Genomic DNA, 9049 nt, shown 5'->3' with positions numbered 1-9049 from the left:
CCTCACAAGGGTCGCGGGGGCTGCTGGCGCCTATCTCAGCTGGCTCTGGGCAGTAGGCGGGGGACACCCTGGACTGGTTGCCAACCAATCACAGGGCACACAGAGACGAACAACCATCCACACTCACACGCACACCTAGGGACAATTCGGAGCGCCCAATTAACCTGGCATGCATGTCTTTGGAATGTGGGAGGAGACCGGAGTACCCGGAGAAGACCCACGCGGGCACGGGGAGAACATGCAAACTCCACCCAGGAAGGTCCGAGCCTGGACTCGAACCGGAGACCTCAGAACTGGGAAGCGGACGTAAAGCACATACAATATATACATATATATATATATATATATATATATATATATATATATATATATATATATATATATATATATATATATATATATATATATATATATATATATATACATATGAAATTCTTTTGTCATTTTTAATGCTGCTTTTGCTGATGTTTTAGATTTTTATTGAGGCACCAACAAAAGATTTTGGTATCATGATAACACTAATTCACATTTGGCATAAAGGGCAAAACCAGTCTCGTTTTCGGACATTTCTCAATTCTTGTGATGTCATTCCTAGGCACTGCACATGGTACCACCTTCCGCAGCCGTTACATTGGATCTAATCAGAGGAAAAATTGAAAAACAAATTATTACAAAACACTTTAATGCAACAATACGTATGGGCAAATTTTAACAAGGACAACTCGATAACATGTTTTTTGTTTTTTTTTAATTACTCACTACAAATTGTATTTTCCAAAACCTGAACAAATCTAACTTCTATGGACTTCACAAACTAATGTGCCACTAATATACAGCAGGACTAAATGAAAAAATTATATTCAAATACATAATATGATCTTGCAAAGTAAAACTCACCCAGTGTGTTACAGGAGGACCTGTTCCAGGCGGTTTGGTCATTGAACACATGCCACAGTGTATGGAGATATCAAATACTACAACATAATGAAAGCAAATATCAGTTAATGTATATATAATTTATTTTATTTTTTTTAATTCACAGTCCTGTAGGTATGCTGTTTGAAATTGTTATTGAAATTTTAAATTCATCTGTGGAGAAAGAATACAGACATATCTTTCATATAGTCACACATTGTGGTACATTGCATGAACAACTGCATAAGTAATGTCATTCAGGATAATCCGTTGTGTTAAAGACTTAATATTAATTAAGCATGTACCTGTATTCATAAGAATTGTTTGGCCAATCAATGTATTGATGATACAACTGCAGAAAAAATGTTTTATTATGGGTGATTAGTGATCACTCTTAAATAGCCTACCAGATTCTTTCAGTATCTTTAAAGCCAGTCTTCTTCTCTCAGACGCCATTTCCACACTCGATGTCCTGAACTTCATGCAAGGAATGTCTGGGAAAGCCTTCATCAGTTCCATTGCCATCTGAAACACAAACAGCTTTTCTTGTCTTGTGGGATTGACCTAATTGTTTAGGGTACACAATTCATAAATACAGTTTATACAAGGCAACATATAGTGTAACTGATTGTTTTTGTATGTAACTCATTATATAGCTACATAAGCCAAATACACAACCAGTGACTGTCCAATATTTAATGACAAAGTAGATATTAATTACCAAGGTAACAATAACGCCACAGATATTGCCATCCTTCTGGGTGGGATGGGACAGACACCCTCCTTTCCATTTGTTGTCCACCCAGTCTGACTTTCCATAGCAGGTTCTCCTCATTATTAGGTATTCACTGTTTGATAAAGGTCACAAGAACAACAACTTTCACACTGTAAAAATAATTCAAAATAGTGTGTAAATAGTAGGGAATATTGGCCATTTTGACGAATATCAGTATCAGCCTTTTTTAAAAATCTGACGGCCGATAAAAAAATCAACCTAAAACCATTTTAATCACAAAGAACTATTTACTTAAATTTTCAGTTAACTTTATAAGAGAAGCTGCTGATGTTGCGAACTTTGTGAACCATTTTTTTCTTAAAAAGTTTGAAAATTTAAGTGTGAAGATTTCTTTTTTTTTTATTTGTAGAAAACGATAGAGAACTATAGTATTTCCTTGTTTAAGTTTCTATTTAACTTTTTAAGACGTACTTATGACTTTGGAAGCTCTCTCTGAACATTTATTAGAAATTTAAAAAGGGATGTTTATTATCTAAGATAAGAAAAAAAGAAAAAAGATACATTTTGACAGGTCTGAAAAATTGTTCAATAAACATGCTATAAGACATGACAACAAAGTCAAGATTGCCATTTATAAAAAAAAAAAAAAAAAAAAAAAAAAAAAAAAAGATTGCCATTTATATATTTTTTAAAAAGTGGACACCAATATCTTCTTTCACCCCTTTTTACTGAAAATTAATATCGGCTCCAAATATCGGATATCAGCCACCTTGACCACTAATAATCGGCATCGGTATTGGCCCTAAAAAAAAGATTGGTCTATCACTAGTAAATAAATTTAATTATTTGAAGATACATTTATGGTACTGAATATGTGATGAAAGGGGTACATTACATTGAGGTACAGACTATGATAGAGAAGGTCAGCACCACAGCAACTGTTTGAAGAGATGGAAGTGCAGTATACATTGTAAATACCTGAATTTTTTGGCAGCAATGTTGGAATCCGTTGCTTCAGTGTTGCTCAATGGATGGACAGACGGACTGAACATTGATTTCAGGCAGTGGTTAATATAAACAATACAACCAAAAAATAATTTTCCAATCAATACTCAATTACAATCGAGGCACTCAGTGGGAAGAAAAAAAAAAGAAGTACAACCCACATTCACATTAATATTAAGATGAGAAAAAATATTTAGATTAATGTCGAGATTTCATTTTTCAATTGAGTTTTATTTTGAAATGCTACATCAGATTTTGTTCAAAGTACTTTGGTTGGATACCTGGGGTGGTGTAGTGTCCCTTAGAACTGGTCTGTTCCTGGGATAACAAAGCATGAATTTTTAATGATTTTTTTAAATCAACAATAATAGTCGAGATTGCAATGTTCAAATGAGTATTATTTTGAAATGCAACATCAGATTTTGTTCAAAGTACTTTGGCTGGATACCTGGGATGGTCTCGTGTCCCTTAGAACTGGTCTGTTCCTGGGATAACAAACCATGAATTTTTAATGATTTTTTGAAATCAGGGATTATAGTCGAGATTGCAATGTTCAAATGAGTTTTATTTTGAAATGCAACATCAGATTTTGTTCAAAGTACTTTGGCTGGATACCTGGGGTGGTGTAGTGTCCCCTAGAACTGGTCTGTTCCTGGGATAACAAACCATGAATTTTTAATGATTTTTTGAAATCAGGGATTATAGTCGAGATTGCAATGTTCAAATGAGTTTTATTTTGAAATGCAACATCAGATTTTGTTCAAAGTACTTTGGCTGGATACCTGGGGTGGTGTAGTGTCCCATAGAACTGGTCTGTTCCTGGGATAACAAACCATGAATTTTTAATGATTTTTTGAAATCAGGGATTATAGTCGAGATTGCAATGTTCAAATGAGTTTTATTTTGAAATGCAACATCAGATTTTGTTCAAAGTACTTTGGCTGGATACCTGGGGTGGTGTAGTGTCCCTTAGAACTGGTCTGGTTCTAGGATAACAAACCATGAATTTTTAATGATTTTTTGAAATCAGGGATTAATGTCGAGATTTCATTTTCTAATGAGTTTTATTTTGAAATGCAACATCAGATTTTGTTCAAAGTACTTTGGTTGGATACCTGGGGTGGTGTAGTGTCCCCTAGAACTGGTCTGGTCCTGGGATAACAAACCATGAATTTTTAATGATTTTTTGAAATCAGGGATTAATGTCGAGATTTCATTTTCAAATGAGTTTTATTTTGAAATGCAACATCAGATTTTGTTCAAAGTACTTTGGCTGGATACCTGGGGTGGTGTAGTGTCCCTTAGAACTGGTCTGGTTCTGGGATAACAAACCATGAATTTTTAATGATTTTTTGAAATCAGGGATTAATGTCGAGATTTCATTTTCAAATGAGTTTTATTTTGAAATGCAACATCAGATTTTGTTCAAAGTACTTTGGTTGGATACCTGGGGTGGTGTAGTGTCCCCTAGAACTGGTCTGGTCCTGGGATAACAAACCATGAATTTTTAATGATTTTTTGAAATCAGGGATTATAGTCGAGATTGCAATGTTCAAATGAGTTTTATTTTGAAATCCAACATCAGATTTTGTTCAAAGTACTTTGGTTGGATACCTGGGGTGGTGTAGTGTCCCTTAGAACTGGTCTGGTTCTGGCATAACAAACCGTTGTTTTTTTATGATTCTTTATTTTAAACCATAAACCAGGTGTTGCGCAGCTTTTATTTTGAAGGTGGCCAACGCAGGGGCACGTCGGCACGTTACCGTAATGCACAGTATTAACAATCGTTGGGGCGGCTGGCTTGACTTCGTCTTTTCGAGTGGCGGCTGGCCTGACCGCAGTAAATTTTTCGATGTCGGTGATGATGTGCTTCGTCGCTCCTGAGTCGACCATGAGGCCCTTCGCATTCACTGTGCTGACAGGCTCGTGCACCTTAAATGCGAACGTGTGGTCCTCCTCGTCCACCGCTTGCTTCGCTTCATCCCGCTTTCTCCGCCGACATTGTGCGTCCTTATGCGTAGCATTCTTGCAGAGACTGCACCATTGTCTTTTCTCTCTACGCTCTCCAGTCGATGCGCACTCCGCGGCTTTGTGGCCTTTTTGTCCACATTTAAAGCAGGTGATCTTTGCGGCCCAATTGTCTCTTCCTTTAACCTTCATCACGCTATCCTCGCCTGAGCTCGAAGCTCCAAACTTCTCCGTGCTTTCATAGCTTCTCAATTTTGTTTTAAATTCGGCGAAGGTTATCTTTTCGTCACTCTGCGTAACATGAACAGAGAACGGTTTAAACGTGTCAGGCAGGCCCTTTAAAACCATTGCGGTCAGCAAGCTGTCACTCAGTGTCTCTCCTGCGTTACGCAACGCTGTAATGGCAGTCTCTGTGCGAATAATGTAGTCCGTGACACTTTCGTTCACACCTTTTTGAAGAGATGTCAGTTCAGTGTACAAACTAATTACGCGCGGCTTTCCTTTACCTGCGTAATGGTCGCGCAGGATCTGCAGCGCTTTCCTGCCATCATCCGCGGCGTCCCTCATCACAAGTGACAAACTTTTGTCGTCCAACAGCTGAATTAGAACTGCGTACGCCTCTTCATTTTTACTGGTGTCTTCATCTGCATCATCCATGTCTGCATCGGGAGGTTCACTCAAGATCGTGTTCTTGAGATCGAGCAGACGCAAATGTGCCAGGAACTTTGTTTCCCACAGTTCATAATTCTTTTCATCTCCGTCAAAACATAAACGATTCCATCGGCTTCCAAAATCTTTCCCGTATCTACTACTGGGCCCATAACCTGTTGGCGCAGCCATGCCTCAGGACTTGGAAATGCCGGCAGACGGAGGAAAACACAAGACAGCAGCAGTTTGCGTTCGGCCTGCATGCAACTCACATAGTGACTGAGTGCACAGCCATTTATTTGAATGAACACCGGTGTGTAACCCCGCCCACACCCAGTAGTAGATTACGTCAATTAAGAACACCTGACAACAATCCAACACGTTGAATCGGTAAGACTACCGAATGAACAATTCTGAGCTCTTTAAAAAAAAATTTAAAAAAAGAAAAAAAAAAATCGATTCAGCCGCCTATTGAATCGATTCGAGAATTGCGCGATGTAGTATCGCGATATATTGCCGAATCGATTTTTTTTAACACCCCTAATATGTATATATATGTATATATATATATATATATATATATATATATATGTATGTGTATATATATATATATATATATATATATATATATATATATATATATATATATATATATATGTATATATATGTATATGTGTATATATACATATATATATGTGTATATATATGTATGTATATGTATATGTGTATATATGTGTATATATATGTATGTATATGTGTATGTGTATGTATATGTGTATATATGTGTATATATATGTATGTATATGTATATATATGTATATGTATATATGTATATATATGTATGTATATATGTATATATATGTAAGTATATATGTATATATATGTATGTATATATGTATATGTATATATGTATATGTATATAGGTATGTATGTATATATATATATATATATATATACATATATGTATATATGTATATATATATATATATATATATGTATATATGTATGTATATATATATATATATATATATATATATATATGTGTGTGTGTGTGTGTGTGTGTGTGTGTGTATATACACAGTGGAAGAGTGGCCGTCTCCCATCCGTAAGGATGTGGGTTCGATCCTCACCCCTGGCCATGGCGAAGTGTCCTTGAGCAAGACACTAAACCCCGATTTTCTCCCAGTGGACCTGGCAGCGCCTTGCATGGCAGCAGCCGACTACTGGTGCATGAATGTGTATGTGTGTATGCGGTTTTAACCCCGTGAAGCGCTTTGTGACCTTCTGTCTGTGAATGGGGCTATACAAATGGTTACTTACTACTTACTTACTACTTCACTAGTCTAAAGATGACATTCTGATTAATATCACATTTGTGAAATATGATTTATGAAGCAAAATCCAGCCATTTGTATCCATTTTGTTACTTGCTGTCGACTGAAGAAGACATCATAGTTGCTCAGGACTCAGGCGACGACCAATCACAGCTCACCTGTTTCCTGAAGCTGAGCTGTGATTGGTTGTTACCTCAGATCTGAGCAACTTTGATGTCATTTTCACTCGAAAGAAAGTGGCAAAATGGCTGCCTTCTGATACTGATAAACACTGCTGGTTTTTGCTGCTTTCCTAATATTCCACTAATGCAATATTAACCAGAATACTGTATTTACACTAGTGGGGCTGCGTAGAACACATTGTTGTCAAGAAATTTTTTGAGAGGGGTGACTTCCCCTTTAACCTCTGTGACTGCCAAAAACGTTTAATAACGATTAGTAAAATCACGATGTATGCCACCATAAACGTTAAATGATGTTATCTACGTTTTTTTGTTGTTGTTTTTTTAAATCAATGGGCAGTGCAACTTCTAAGTGGAGTAAGCGCTGCCTGGTCAATGGGTTGTGGAATCAAAAATAGGCAACTAACTATGGCCAGCAAATGGCAGCATAGTGTCTCTTTTCAATGGGTTGCCAGTGTATGGAATTACAATGAAACATGAAATCGAACGTTTTTCAAGGATGACGTGAATGATCAAAAAGCCTTTGTCACAATAAATCTAATTCACAGAGCGTCACTAAACAAAAAATATTTGTGTCAGTCACTTTTGTGGAGAAAATGTATCTTGTCACAAAAAGCTTGTTTTCTCATTTTCAATTTTTGCTCAGTGTCACTCAAGTGACTTATTTTCAAATAGTGATTACTAAAGAACGGAATAAGGTAGAAACATACTTTTTTTGTCTAATAGAAGAATGGAATCCCATCATTCATTTGGTACTCACATTGTAAATGTAGTTAAAGCACACAATATTCTGTTTGCCTTGAAAGGTGAGTTAAAATGCTCGAAATGGGCAGGTGGCAGCAGAGTATAAGAGATCAGCCAGGGCCATGTTGCAAAAAGCTGGGTTTTTTTTTGTTTTTTTTTTGGGGGGGGGGGGGGGGGGGATAACGTGTGGCAGTAAAAGACTTAAAGATCTGGAGCCAAGAATGACCCACTCAAAAATATTAATTCAGTAACTTTCATCTGTCTATGAGCCTCATATGCGACACATCTTAAGACTAAATCCAGTCGGTAATAGTAGGTTTTGGGGGTTTTTCGCCAACCTGCAGCCACACCCACACAACAGCCTGCATTAAGCTTGTTTTATGCTTTACGCGTCTGCGACGTCTCCATTCAGAAAATTCATTGTTTTCCACTCCTGTTGTGGTGAAGTGCTGTTCATATGCCATAGACACTCTTCACTACCTCCTATAGTCTGGGAGAATATTGGCCACCGCGGGGGCAAGCCACATTGTGTATGAAGGCTGCAAAACGTGCGCTTGCTGGCTTCCCGCACGTCTCATTTCACGCGTCAAACATAATCCAGTCTCTGACCAATGACTGTGGAGAGCATCTACTTCCCCTTTTTGTTTTGCACCAATTGAAATTATATGTATTTTTATTTACTTGCAGTCCTCTCAGGAAAAGATGATGCCGGTCAAGAGGGCAAGGCAAGGAAACTTCCAAAGAAAAGAATGTGGACCAAAGCCGAGGTCGCTGCAGTGATGCGACATTTTGGAAGCCACATAAACAAAGGAAAACTTGCCTCCAAAAATGAATGCAGCCAGTGTAAGCACGCAGAAGACGCTGTTCTGTCACGACGGACTGTACAGAATATTAGAGACTTTGTGAGAAACCGAATAACCACAACCAAAAGGCAGGCCCAGAAGAAACAGCAAAACCATTTGCTGGTGTCTCACTGAGCGGCGAATGCTTGCGAACATAGAGAATTTGGGGGTTTTGTCAGGGTTTGTAAAAGATTGCAAAAATGTTTAGTTTTCTCTTGTAGTTTTACTTGTCGCAAAGGTTTGTTTTTTAAAAATGTTTAAGACAGTTTTTCACTTTCTGTAAGCACATTTTAAAAACTTTCATGAAACTTGACGAAAATCCCAAATTTGCTATGTTCCCCAGCATTCGTCACTAGTGAGATACCCGCATAAGAGATTAATTTCAAATTAAATTCAGGGAACATTTTATTTATGTATTTAATTAAATGTTCACTTAATTTTATAAGAGATGCTTCAGACACTAAGAACTCCCTACACTTTTTTTTTTTTTAAATAGATAAATAAGAGAAGGTTTAACATATTTGTAGTTTTGAAATTTTGCTCCTGGATTGGCTGGCAACCAGTTCAGGGTGTACCCCACCTGCTGCCCGAAGCCCGCTGGGATAGGCTCCAGCACCCCCGTAACTAGTGAGGAAAAGCGGTTAAGATAATGGATAAAATTTTGGTCAACTTTTA

The 9049-nt window shown here is 37.3% G+C and overlaps 1 long non-coding RNA gene across 2 annotated transcripts; it reads right to left on the bottom strand.

The window, feature by feature from the left end:
- Positions 1–445: 445 nt before the first annotated feature.
- Positions 446–2858, bottom strand: LOC144008939 (uncharacterized). Of its 2 annotated transcripts, XR_013280787.1 has the most exons (5): positions 2630–2858; positions 1637–1763; positions 1323–1440; positions 898–974; positions 446–637 (listed from the first exon to the last, which is right to left on the bottom strand). It is a non-coding gene; the product is annotated as an uncharacterized LOC144008939 (long non-coding RNA). The 2 variants fall into 2 exon arrangements; XR_013280788.1 differs by lacking the exon at positions 1637–1763.
- Between the last annotated feature and the right edge of the window lie 6191 nt (positions 2859–9049).

The sequence above is a fragment of the Festucalex cinctus genome, chromosome 20 (genome assembly GCF_051991245.1).
Source record: "Festucalex cinctus isolate MCC-2025b chromosome 20, RoL_Fcin_1.0, whole genome shotgun sequence".
NCBI classification, from domain to species: Eukaryota; Metazoa; Chordata; class Actinopteri; order Syngnathiformes; family Syngnathidae; genus Festucalex; species Festucalex cinctus.
Note: the sequence above shows the minus strand (reverse complement) of the source record. Positions and strands in the feature narration are given on the sequence as shown.